Source organism: Leopardus geoffroyi, chromosome B3, assembly GCF_018350155.1.
Source record: "Leopardus geoffroyi isolate Oge1 chromosome B3, O.geoffroyi_Oge1_pat1.0, whole genome shotgun sequence".
In the NCBI taxonomy this organism is placed as follows: Eukaryota; Metazoa; Chordata; class Mammalia; order Carnivora; family Felidae; genus Leopardus; species Leopardus geoffroyi.
The window spans coordinates 44,292,965-44,307,157 of NC_059337.1; the positions used below are offsets into that span (position 1 = coordinate 44,292,965).

Sequence of the window (14,193 nt, forward strand, 5' to 3'; positions counted from 1 at the left end):
ACGATCTCACGGTCTGTGAGTTCGAGCCCCGCGTCGGGCTCTGGGCTGATGGCTCAGAGCCTGGAGCCTGTTTCCGATTCTGTGTCTCCCTCTCTCTCTGCCCCTCCCCCGCTCATGCTCTGTCTCTCTCTGTCTCAAAAATAAATAAACATTAAAAAAAAAAAAAAAAAGATGGCAGTGAGCTACAGGAGGGGAAGGTGGAATTCAAAGTCAGGTCTTCTGATTTATTTTCTACCACATGCTCCCTTCACGTGGCCATAACAAATTCCACTACTTTGGCATCAACCAATGAGGTTAGGTTCCTAAAACGTGTCATGGTTGACAAAACCGCTATTGGCAAGATTAAGACCCCGTTGAAAACAAGAACTTAAGAAGGAGGAATAAAAGGTATTAAATATTTCTTTGTGTAAGTAAAATCAAATGAATGGCTGAATAAACATGTATTCTGAAGGTATCTGCTCTCCACAGCATTCAAACCTGCTCTAGTGAGTAGCACTTTCTTCAGTGGTTGGGGAACTACAACTGCTACCTATTCACATGTGTGGGCAGAATCTCTCACACACTATATATGAGATAGACTCGGCCTCTTTTCAAAGTTTTCCAAGCCAGTAAAACCTTCTATTATGAAAATTTCAAACATATACTCAAAGAGAGGCAACAGTGGAGTGAATTCCTGGGTACCAAACGTACAAGATCGAATGCTTCTCAAGATTTTGTCACACGTGCTTCGGCTATCCCTTTCCCCTTTGCTGAAGCGTTTTTTGGGTTTGTTTTTGTTTTGTTTTGTTTTGTTTTGTTTTGTTTTGTTTTGTTTTGAGAGAGAGTGAGAGAGAGGCACACACAGAGAGCAAGCTGGGGAGGGGCAGAGAGAGAGGGAGGCACAGAATCTGAAACAGGATCCAGGCTCTGAGCTGTCAGCACAGAACCCGACGCGGGGCTCGAACTCACGAACTACGAGATAATGACCTGAGCTGAAATCTGATGCTGAACCGACTGAGCCACCCAGGTGCCCTGAAGCATTTTAAAGCAGATCTCAGACATTGTATCATTTCATCCCTACATGTTTCATATTTCAGTCTGAAATTAAATGCCTGATACACTCACATCCTCCCCTGTGTTCTTTTCAAGGCCACTCAGAAAGGTTTTATGATTGCTATTTTGTTTTGTCTTCTGGACCTGCTATGGAGCATAAACTTGTTTTCCCTTTCTACACTACTTCCACAGGCATGATCTGGACTGTGTGGTCCAGAGAAGTATGATCAAGAAATAATGCTGCATTACTCTGTTGAAAAAGAAAGACCCAGGGCACCTGGGTGGCTCAGTCAGTTAGGCGTCCGACTTCAGCTCAGGTCATGATCTCGTGGTCCGTGGGTTCGAGCCCCGCGTCGGGCTCTGTGCTGACAGCTCAGAGCCTGGGGCCTATTTCAGATTCTGTGTCTCCCTCTTTCTCTGACCCTCCCCTGTTCATGCTCTCTCTCTCTTTTAAATGTTAAAAAAAAAAATTTTTTTTTAAAGAAAAAGAAAGACCCTAAACTCACATATCAAATCATCATCATCATCATCATCATCATCATCATCATCATCATCATCATCGAAGGATTTCATCTAGGATATACAAATATAGAACAGAGCTATCTTTAAAAATAAAAATACCAATTTTATTTTTAAATCACCTTGAATAGAAGGGAGATTGCTAAACCCAAGTTAACCTCTATATCTAAGAACCCTGCATCCTAACATCGTTGTTTCTAAAACTGCTTTCTCAGCCTCAGAAATGGGAAAGTTAAACTATTCTGAATTGCCATGGAAGAAGTCACACAAGCTCTTCTTCTTGCTGTAGCATATGGTTAAGTGGGAATTTTTCTGTCGGTTCTTTATTATCCCAGAGCCAATATGAGATTAGCTTTACAAGTTGGGTTATAACCTTTACAGCTTCTGTGTCGGGGATCCGTTAACAAGATCATAAAGATCTTTCTAACAGATGAGGCCTACGTGCCCTGTGTTCAGCTGTGGTAATGGCCAAATTGATTTTATCAAAAGTGTTTAAGAGCGCCATTTTACCTTTTCTATTGATTGCCTGACCTCTGCTTTGGGTCCTGGGGTTGGTATGTGTTCTCCCCCCCTTCTCTCTTTGTGTGTAGTTTGCTGGTTTCTCTCCACCCATGCAAAATTTTCCTTCTGTCCCCAGACCATCTCATCTAGCCTCTGCCTAACCATTTCTATTCTCCTGTGTTCTCTATACATTTCCAGAGGACTAGGTTTTGAGGTCACAATCGATAGACTAGACACGTTGCTCTGGAGACCGTCTCCAGTCATTCATTTGACGGATGTTCTTGAGCTCCCACTCTGTGCCAGGCACCATTGTCAGCATTCTAAAATACAGTGATAATCCGAGAACATGAAGTCCCTGACTTTTAAGGGTTGACATTTTTGGAAAAACACACCATAGCCATTTAATAGAATGTCACAGGGAGAGAAATCCTGTTATGAAAAGTAAAGCAAAGTGGAAAATGGAGCAGGAACACCATTGTAAATAAAGTGGGGGGAGGGGAGTGAGCATTCTGCCTTAGAGATCTGAGTAGCTGTGAGGAAGGCCTGGGGAGATGTGGAGGAAAATTGAACCAGGCAAAGGGAATTCTAAACTGAAAGGACTCCAGGCCAGAGCAAGCTTAGATCTTTAGAGACAGTCCTGCAAGGTCCATGTAGAAGATCAGGTGTGAGGGAAGGCAGAGAGAGGAGGACATGAGGTGGAGACCCAGGGAGGCTTGTGGAGGAGCTCATGAGCCACGGAAGGAAACTGAGCAGGGGCTGACACTATCTGATTAACAGTTCAAACAGTTCGCTTTGGCCTAAATGATGCTTTGAAATGATGCCAGTGAAACCTCCTTAGGTCTAGCTGAGATGTTCTGTACGATAACAGGGGACTTAAACATACCAGGCCTTGGAGCTGACAGAGCTCAGTGCTGCTCTCCGCTCGGCCTCTAATTGGCTGGATGACTTGGAACCAGTCACCTAGTCCCTCTCGGGCCCAGTTTTCTGTCCTTTCCCAGGAAGAGATATAATTTCTTCTCTCTTCCAGATCTAACATTTGGTGATTAAGCTATAAACTAGAGTTATTTCTTAACCCTATGTATGTGTTAGGGTAAAGGCTAAAAACTGCTATAGCAGAGACCCAAGAACACAGTGGCTTATATGAAGTGGAAGTTTGCTTCTCTCTCCTGTGTGTTTGAGCCTGTAGAAACTCCCAGGGAAGGAGACAGGCCTACAAGCTTACAGGGTCCTGTCTCCAAAGGTGCAGCCCTCATGGTTGGAGCTGGGACACAGTCTCATCCAAGTTCCAGTCCACGAGAAGAGAGACGATATCCCAGGCAAGCAATTTCCTTTTAAGTGACATGGAATTTACACATACCCCTTCCGCTCACATTCTTAGTGAGAACGTAGTCTTATGGCTATACCCAGCCCCAACGAATCCTGGGAATGTAGTCTCTAACAGGGCTGCTGTGTGCCCACCAAAAAGGTGCCTGCTGTGGAAGAATGGGAGATACGGGGATATGGAGGGGAAGCAAGAGAATTGCCACACCATATTTTTGAAAGACCCCAAGGTATTGTCAAGATACCGTAAGCTCATAAAATTTCCTAAACCTTTGTATCAACTTCCTATGGCTGCTATAATGTGTCACAAATGAGTGGCTTAAAACAACAGAAATGTATTCTCTCACAGTTCTGAGTACTAAAAGTCCAAAATCAAGGTGTCAGCAGGGCCATGCTCCCTCAGAAGGCTCTAGAGAAGAAGTTCTAAAAGCCTGTCTCCTAACTTCTGGTAGTTGCTGGCCGTCCTTGGCTCCTTGGCCTACAGCTACATGACTCCAGTCTCTGCCTCTATCTTTACCAGACTTTCTCTTGTGTCTTCTGTGTCTCTCTGTCCACACCTCCCTCTCCTTTCTCTTATCGAGACAGCAGTCACTAGATTTAAGGCCTACCCTAATCCAGTAGGACATCATCTCGATTACATCAGTAAAGACCCGGTTTCCAAATAAAGTCACGTTCACAGGTACCCGGGGTTAGGACTTGAACATAGCTTTTTGAGGGATATAACCCAAGCCATTACAACCTTCTTAAGACTAACGGGAGGGAGGGAGGGAGGGAAAGAAAATATAGAAGAGAGGAGTTGTGCTAGTTGAAATCAAACAAATTATGACAGTACGTCAATTTCAAAAGAAGCTATAGTTTGGGGGTACCTGCGTGGCTCAGTTGGTTAAGATCTGGCTTTTGATCTCAGCTCAGGGCTTGATCTCAGGCTTCACAGATCAGGCTTCACATTAGGCTGAGTTCAGTCTTCACATTAGGCTCCGGGCTGGGTGTGGAACCTGCTAAAAGAAAAAAAAAGAAGAAGAAGAAGAAGAAGGCACCTCAGTGCCACAACCCAAGGACATCGAGACCTTTTTCCCTTCCATTTTTTGTGGAAGCATTCCATTGCACTGCTAAGATACATTGCTTAGGTAATGGAATTCAAAGACCCTTGACAGCTTTCAGCTTTATGCTGTCTATACCATTTGATGATCACAACAACCCCAATAAGAAAGTATCCTTACCTCTTAAATTTTTTTTAACATTTGTTTTTGAGAGAGAGAGAGAGAGGGAGACACAGGATCTCAAGCAGGATCCAGGCTCTGAGCTGTCAGCACTGAGCCCGATGTGGGGCTCGAACCCATGAATCATGATCTGAGCAGAAGTTGGACTCAACCAACTAAGCCACCCAGGTGCCTCTTCCTTATCTCTATCCTACAGAAACTGAAACTGAGACTCGGGCTAAGTAACTTGCCCAAAGGGAAATGACTCCATGATGGTCACTTAGTGATAGTGATGAAGTCAGGTTTGCATCCTGGGTCTTCCTGTCTCCAGAACCCTGCTCTTTACATTTCATGGCAGTAACACCCAGAGAATTCTCACGGGACACTGACAGAGGGCTCACTCTTGCCTTGAGGGGTTTGTGATCTGAGCCAAACCAGAATGAATGCTTAACCAACTGACCCACCCAGGCGCCCCTTAGACTTTTATTTATACAGTTTTATCATAGATAATTAGAAATTAATCTGACCTCAGTACAGCTGTGTTTGAGAGACATGGAAAGCCTATGGTCCCCCCTACTTCTCTGCCATCTTAACTCCTCTGTGCCTTAAGGAGGGCACTTGCTGGGATGAGCACTGGGTATTATATGTAAGTGATGAATCACTTTCATTGGTTTTAGGGTTCTACTCCTGAAACCAATACTACACTGTATGTTAATTAACTTGAATTTAAACAATTTTTTTAAAAAAAGAAAGAACATTTAGAAAGTAGAGACAAAGAAAAAAAATGAAAAATCACCCACAATCCCTCCACTCAGAGATAACCACTCTCATTTATTTTGCGTGTATTTTTTAGTCATTTTTCTATGCAGTTTTGTTTGATTTTTTTCTTCTTTCCCCAGAAATGTAATCATGCTGTAGTTGGTTTGAGTTTTTTGTTTCTCTAAAGACAGCTACAACATCTTTCTATGCAATTAAGTTTTCATTAGTTTAATGATGACAGAGTATTTCATTACATAGATATACTATGGTTTATTTAACTCATCCTCTATACTATTGACTTTTGGGTGGTTCCTCCCTAACCTTTCGCTGATAACACCAATGGTGCCACAAAAAAAACGCTATGTACATCCATAATCACTTCCTAATGCCTACATTTCTGGTGGTCACATTACCAGATGGAAGAAGAAAAGATTTTTTTCCCCCTTCTTTAAGAGATGAGGAAACTAAGGTCAGAGAGATTAAGTATCTTGGCCAAATTCACATAGCTGTCAAGTGACTGAGCTAGGCCTGGAATCAAAGCTTCCTGACTCTAAATCTCATGTGGGAAAACAGTTTATTAGTCTCATCTAATAATTATCTACTCGATAAATTCTGTACGTTGGAAAATGTACAGGAAATACCTTGGTGACTACTTTCTTTTCTTGAATTATCACCCAGCAGTAGCCAATCCAGACAAACTGCTTAAAATCCTGTCTTCACGGGAGCGGCTACAAAACACATATTTAATTGGAGTTTTCATCTTTTTTCTTTCAAGATGATTAATGTGGACAATTTTAGGAATCCTTTACAGAGCCTTAGTAGCCTATCTGTACAAGCAATAATTGAAGCCACCTGTCCACTGAAAGTAAATATCACTATTTATTTGATATCCTGCTGGATCGTGCGACTTTTAGTGTTCATCCTGGTTCTGACGGTAGAGCTCGTCTCCTCACAATGTAGAACTGAATTCCCATTGTTTCCACTTCAGATTCCCTCTCCTTACTAGGTGATGGTAAGGTGATGGTGCCATGCTTGTGCCATCAGCAGCAGACTTTGGTTTTGGGGTGACGGCAGACTGGGTGCGATTTCTTCAGTCATTACTCGCCTTGACCTGATATGCTGACTACGGTCCATGCTCCACAGGATTTGCGGAGGTGGAGGTCGGATTTCGGTTGTCCACACAAGGGCATAATACGTGAACAGTGTCTATGGTGCCTGACTTGCTTTTGGGGCCGCAGCTCTATAATGTCCAAGTCACCCTCATCCAACCAGTTCTGGTAGCTTTGAGTTCGGGTGTTACACCTATCGCCACGTGTTTGACGGCATCTAGGCAAGTCCCCTACACGCACCTCAAGTCAGGACGTGTCCATATTAGTGGCAAAGATAAACAATTCACCGGATTTCAGAGGCACCTAAAGTAAAGCGTTTCCTGGAAGAGCATGATAAGAGCTGTTGATTTTTACCTGAATTGAATTATTCACTTATGAAACTACTCAATCCCAGAAGGCTAAGCTGGAAGTGTTTGATGCTTGTCAGTTCAGATCTCTGCTCAGAGCTCCAAGAGCAAATTGAAGTCAACGGAGTAATATTTAATGGGTAGCTCCGTTTTCAGTATGGACGCGATAAAAGGAAATCAATTTGAAAGAACAAGGATTCTTACTTTTCTTAACTATCCTTTAGTGCTAATCATGCATCTGGCACCAGCAGGCCACAAGAGGAGAAACTGCCTTCCCTGGGTATGGACTTCTCATAACGCATTACCTAGGAATCTCTAAGGGACAAGATGGATGTTTCCCAACTAAGTTTAGTCTCACGTTTTCTTTCTAGGATAGTCTGATGGTGTCTTTATGTTGCTTTTGCTGAGGAACTGGGAATAAGGTTTTGTTCTTAGAATGGTTTTGTCATAGATAAAAGCAGGGTTTGAGAGAGGGTATAGCTCTTGCCTGCCTGCCCCAAATTAAAAGGTATTTCTGGGCACAAATATCAGGAAATATGACCTAGAGATGGAAGGCAATCACACACACACATTTTTTTTTCAAAAAATAGAAAAAAAAAATTCCTCTTATCAATGCCCATATCCATTTTTCCCACTAAAATGGAAATTTTTTCATGTAGCATAAAGCACCTTGATTGGTAAAAGAGCTGAATTATTATCACTGAAACTCAACTGAGCTCAACCTAGGCTCAAATCAACACAAAAGAAATCTCACATTAAAGCATTATTTATCTTCATAATTAGTATTTCTAAATGATTTTTAAAGGCTTTTCATGCAATTACAAAATACTTGATTGTCGTAACATTGCTAATGCTTTGATGCCTTCCGAGTGTTGTCCTTGGTCCCTGCAACCCTGGCACATAATTTATTTCTCTTTTGAGTGAACTCTAAGCATTAGTGTCCATTAAGAATTTTTGAAACAAAGTCCAGAGATTACTTGGAGCACTTTCAGTAATATGTACTGATTATCATTAATAGCTCTTTTGTCCTAGACAAGGACGTTGTTTTGTAACACCACTTTGTTTGGTGAGGCCACACTTGGGCTGTGTTCCCGATCTGCCTCCTGCATAGATCCTCTCCTTGGCTGTGTATGGAATAGAGCAAACGCACAGGACAGCTCAGGATGGGGGGGCGGGGCGCAGGGGGCCAGCACAAACTGGGCTGTTTTCTTTATGAAGCAATTGTTAGCCATTCAAAAAAAAGAAAAGAAAAAGCAACCTAAATGCTGGGCCATGTTTCTTAGCTACTGTTCATTCACTGCATATAAATGACTGTTTTAACTACGAGCTCCTTACAATGAGGAAGTCAAAAGGAAGTGCACGAGGGGAGCAAGCGGACCCAGCAGACTGCAACCTTTGCACTATGCTTGTTGATAATATGGCAGGAGGGAGGTTAAATGCTCCACATTGTATTTTGAAAGTTCTGCCTGAACGTTCAAACACTCATTTGCCAGATTATGTCTTCTTAATGACCTTGCCCTAATGGATATGCCTGTGTCCACCCAAGGGATATCTCTCTGTCCAATGCAAAGTGCGATTAGAAACATCATGAGTAGGAAAGAGGCATTATGCTACATGCCCTGCGTGAATTACTTTGCTGAAGCCTGAGAATTTTTTCCAGCGCTGAGAATTTTGTCCCCATTTTATGGATAAGAAAATGGAGACTTAGAGAAGTTAGGTCATTTGCCTAAGACCTCACAGCTTGAATAATGGGCATCTTATTTAACTCATTCACCTTGTGAAGAGGGAGAATAAATCCTGTGAAAGCCCTCAGATTTGGAGTCCTCCTCTTCTGGAGATTAAACTAAGAGTTCATGTGTGGGTCTAGTGTAGATGCACGAGTTGGACAATTAAAGATTTTGGGTTTTGATGGGGGTTTTTTGTTTTGTTTTAATTCTTTTTAAGTTTATTTATTCATTTAGAGAGAGACAGAGACAGCACCAGTCGGGGACAGGCAGAGGGAGAGAGAGAATCCCAAGCAGGCTCCACACTGCCAGTACAGAGACCAACATGGGGCTCGATCCCACAAACTGTGAGATCATTACCTGAGCCGAAACCGAGAGTCAGATGTGCAAACGACTGAGCCACCCAGGTGCCCCTGAAGATTTTGTCCATTATCAAGTAGCACATCTCCTCCTTCCTCCCTCCCACACAAGCTCACTTGAAATATGGAAGCATTGACATATTTTAAAACAAAAAGAAAAAAAGAAAACTTGGCTGCATTTTATTTTCGGTAGTCTTTGTTGTGTTTGTTTTTGTTTGTAACTTTTTTAATGTTTATTTATTTTTGAGAGAGAGAAAGAGACAGTGTGAGCTGGTGAGGGGGAGAGAGAGAGGGAGATACAGAATCCAAAGCAGGCTTCAGTCTCCGAGCTGTCAGCACAGAGTCCGACACGGGTCTCGAACTCTCGAACCGTGAGATCCTGACCTGAGCCAAAGTCCATCGCTTAACGGACTGAGCCACCCAGGCGCCCAGTTTTTGTCTTTTATGCTAACACAGAACTTATCCGTGTTGAAAATATCTGCATCTCATCAATTGTTATCCCATTATGCAAGAAAATAAGACACCCAGGCTGAATAATAGCAAAGTGGCAAAGGGACATCTCTGTAGTTAGGGACCTGTCTAGAATGCAGGGCCTCTGGAAATGTTAGTTTAATAATTGGCATGTCTGGAGAATAAGAAAGATGCCATTTCTTACCAAAAAAAAAAGTTAAAGTAAACTTGGTACCCAGACAATTGCCTAGAAACCAGGAAACAATAAGAAGTCCATCAAGGAAGTTAATTGGTCCAAGATTTGGCACTGATTGGAAATATCAGATTACATTCCTAAAGTGCTCTGCTCTGTGATAGCTATAACTCTGAAACTGCTGATAACCGTGACAGTGATAAATTTGTGGTATTTTCATGACATTTGCTTTGCTTTACTTTGAAGCATAGTTGGCTAAATAGAGTCAGGCACTCTTGCTGTATTAGAAGCCCTACTTTGAGTAGAGTGTTTGTAGAGATTTTTCCTCTTAATTTTAAGGGTATTAATTGACAATTTAAAACTGATGTCATGTTGTTAAATTAAAAATTACTCTTAAAGCGTCACCTAGAAATGTTTCTCTTCTCTTCTCTTCTCTGTGTGTGTGTGTGTGTGTGTGTGTGTGTGTGTGTGTGTGTATATGATCTGGGTGAAATATAAGGAGTCTTGCAACTTTATCAAAAGGTACCATTTTTCTCTAGCCCAGATAATTTTAAAATATCACCCAAAAGAAGTGTAGCTTTTACTTATATAACCTTTTGTGGGTACTGCCTTCTTTCTTCTTTGGTTTTTAAAGGCAAAAAGAAAAAAGTTTCAGGGGGTTACCTTTGATTGTGAGCTACATTAGATTTTTGTACAGTGAGAAATAGATCTGGAAGCCTGTTGCTTAGAAAGAGGAGGCTTGGTTTGAGAGCTAGAAAGCAGGGCAAGGAGCCACAGATCGATGAACTAGACAGGAAATTAAGAAACCATGCAGTGCAACTATCTCATTCTACAGATGAGAAAACTAAGGCCCAGAGAGATGTTGAGTGACTCGCCCAAATCAACCAGTGAGTTCACTGTTGGCTCAGGGTAGTGACTCTCCCACAGCTCCATGAAGTTGCAGTCTCTGTAGAGATCACTACTCTGCCCGGTGGCCTGTTTGCAGATCTCAGTGGAAGGATCTTGGTGTTCTTCCCAGTCACTTGGAAGCGAATCAAAACCTTCACAACAGCTGGACTCTGTGTGACACCCTTTGGTGGTGGCGATCAAAGTCCTCTGCCTGCACTAAACAGCAGCACACTTAGCACACTTGCCAATGAGCAAGTATCTTCCCTGGATTTCAGAGAGTGAGGAGTCCAGGGGATTTCAGGGTCTAGAATAGCACACACTTACTTTGAGGAACTCTCCTCCAACCAACATGAATGTTCAAGTCAGAGCACTGGGTCTGAAAAAGAGTCCTAGGCCGTAAGTCAGTGTGAAACCCAGGGACATCAGGATAGCTAGGACATAGCTTTCAGTAGAACATTCTGATTCTGCTTTGTGAAAATAAGACCGAGTGTGCCCCACCCTTTTAACATTCTTATTATGCTTCCCAGTTTGGAAAGCTCTTTGACATCCTTATATCTTTTTTTTTTTTTTTTTTTTTTGGTAATGTTTATTTATTTTGAGAGAGAGCACAAGTCGGGGAGGGGCAAAGAGGGAGGGAGACACAATCCGAAGCAGGCTCCAGGCTCTGAGCTGTCAGCACAGAGCCCGATGCGGGGCTTGAACCCATGAACCATGACATCATGACCTGAGCCGAAGTCGGACGCTCAACCGACTGAGCCACCCAGGCACCCTGACATTCTTATTTCCTTTTAGTTTTCACAGCAACCTTTTGAATATTATTATGATTATATACAGTTGTAAATTCAACCCAGAGAAGTTAAGTCACTTGGCCAAGTTCTCTCAGCCAAGAAGCAGAAAGTGTATGGCCTATGAATGCAAGCTCAGGTCAGCAAGACTCCAAATCTAGTTATCTTAAGAGCTGCCTTTAAAAAGTCAATTCTTTTCTACTCCGGGGTAGAATTAGAGCTGTTTGCCTACTAAATACTCATGAAATTTATCTTTGGAAAACCAGTTCTCCAACAATTCATTATTCAGAGCTGCTACTCCCACTGCTGCTGGTTACGTTAGGTTTGGATCTGCTTAAGGACAAAAATGGGCAATGTATGACTGCTGTGATCTCATTAAGGAGGTACTTTCTGTCAAGAAAGGCAGGAATCTTGCAACCTCTGGGGAAATGAGAAGAAAAAGGGAAGACCCACCTCACCCCCACTGAAGGGTGAAGAAAATGGCTGCTGGTCGAAAACCAGGGTATACGGGCCTCTCTGTTTGAGGACCTCCTTCACCCAAGCCCTGGTGGGGCTTCCTGGTTGAGAAAAGACTAAAGGACAGGGGCCCCATAGGTTTAAATCATTTACAGAGCTGACTGCTGAGTGCTATGGTCCTGGGTGTAAATCTTTTTTTGAATATTTACTCTTGAGAGGCACTGTCTGTACCAGGGTTTGTTTCTGGGTTTGTTTTTGTTTTTGTTTTTTAGCTTTAACTTTTATTTATTTTATTTTTTATATATATAATTTAGTGTCAAATGGGTTTCCATATAACACCAAGTGGTCATCCCTACAGGTGCCCTTCTCAGTGCTCATCACCCACTCTCCCCTCTCCCCCACCCCCTATCAACCAACCTTCAGTTCTCTTCAGATCATATAAATCTTTTGCCTTGTACCAGGGTTTTTAAATATGAGCCGTGGATACATTTCCAGAAGGATATTAACTTCCCACAGAAAGCTTTTTATTGTGCTACTTAAACTTCCCTGAGCCTCATTTGACCCATCTGTGAAATGAAGATATTTTATGGTTTTGGTGTTTTTTGTTTTTTGGTTTTTTTACACTTCTGTGGAGTCAGTTGCTATGAAATACTAGAGCTTCTATAGAGAAAGGAGCTGCACAAATTCGAGATGTTAGTGTGATCACCAATGTTATTTTTCAGGATAGGAGGAGGAGGGGAATGCCAGTAAACTTTGTCATCATTCCATTAAATTTATCTTTTGAGTGTTTACGTTGTTTTCATTTGTTTACTTTTTTTGGATAATAGAATTTTGTCTTCATAAAGGCTATTAAGTAAAAAAAAAAAATTTAAATGATATGTATAGTCCAGTCTTGTAATTAGCAGTAATGCACTTTTTATTAAAATTTTGCAGGGCGCCTAGGTGGCTTGTTCAGTAAGCATCCAATTCTTAATTTCAGCTCAGGTCATGATCTCACAGTCGTGAGATTGAGCCCCAACTCAGCCTCTGAGCTGAGCATGGAGCCTGCTTAAGATTCTCTCTGTCTGTCTGTCTCTCTCTCTGCCCCCTCTCCCTCCTTCACGTGTATGCACTCAACTCTCTCTCTCTCTCTCTCTGTCTCTCAAAAAAGAAAAAGAAAAACATTGCTTTCACAAGAGGGGTATGTTTTTAAGCCTTTCCCCATGAAAATGTACTATTAATTTATTGTTATGTTCTTCACTGTAGGTAAGAGATATAATTTATGTTTTATTTGTATGGATTAGCGTTGCCAGATAAAATACAAGATGCCCAGTGAAATTTGAATTTCAAATATACAATGAAGGAGAATCCAAAATGCAAATTGAACTGGCCTCCTGTGTTTTATCTATTAAATCTGGCAACTTGTCTGTAGGTATATCCCCCCAGTTCATTATATTGGTAGCGTTCAGTGGCAGCTAATCAAACCTGAGGGCCCGAGTCGCTACTGATGCTGGGGTCATGCTTTCTCCTGGAGACAGGTGTGAGTAGTTTTAGCTCTGTGCCACCGCGATCCCAAAGATCAGGCGGCTTTCCTGGAAAGATTTTCAGAATCTATTATCAACGTAATCATCATGAAAATATTTGATGAGAGCACTGCATCACGCTGTATAATAAATTTAAGTAGAAAAGTCAAAGCAGTGGTATTTTCATCAGGGCTTTGGATGTCAGGAGAAAATAGTTCCACACTCAGCGAATATAGATAGGTCTGTTTGGGGCTGTGTTAAATCCAATTGTGTGGAAGTTCTGAATAATCAAGAGTGACAGCATAAGCACTTTCTCTTCAAAGTGATTTTACAGAAAGCATTATTTCCTAAGGAAAGTACACATATAGCCCTCATAATGCTGAAAGAGCACTAATGTATCAATTTATTGGTGCTGGTGTCATGAGCTGGAGTTGCAAATTGTATTCAGATTTTCAACTTCACTCGCAGTTGCTGTTGGGGGAAGTTCCCTTCCCATGATAAAGCTTATTTCAAAAAAATTCTGGAACATTTTTGTAGTTCCCATGTGAGCGAGCCTTCAAGGCTCCTCACAGAAGGTTCTAACTTCACTTTGAGAAGCCAACTCAAACATGATGAAAAACAATGGTTTAGTTTTCCTCAATAAAAAGGGGGGGGGGAAGAATTCGAGTTGGGCTATGTAATTTCAGCTTCCCTAAATAAGCCCTTTGGAAAGTTGTGGGGGGAGCAAGCGTGTGATTTTGGTCTTGGCACACAACTTTGGAACTAACTTTTTTTTTTTTTTTTTTTACGTCTACCGTGGATTTTCATAACGGATTTCTTCCCTGTACGATTTGTTCCATAGCTAAGTAATGGGTCTGATGTGGATGCCAAATGTTTCAACAACTTTTACTTTCCAGAGGAGGGTTAAATAGTTCTCTTAATAACTTGAAAGAAAAAAAATGTCAAGGTTTACCACAGTTCTTAGTCACAGGCTAAACGTTTTCAAGAGTTGTATTACTTTGAGCTATTTAGTCTCAAGATCTCCCCCAAGAAGAACAGAGTGTAAGGAGT

The 14,193-nt window shown here is 41.8% G+C and overlaps 1 protein-coding gene across 1 annotated transcript in view; it reads left to right on the forward strand.

The window, feature by feature from the left end:
- The window catches only part of RORA (RAR related orphan receptor A), a 722,413-nt gene that overhangs the window by 519,495 nt on the left and 188,725 nt on the right, over nucleotides 1–14,193 (forward strand). The gene's annotated exons all lie outside the window — the stretch shown is intronic.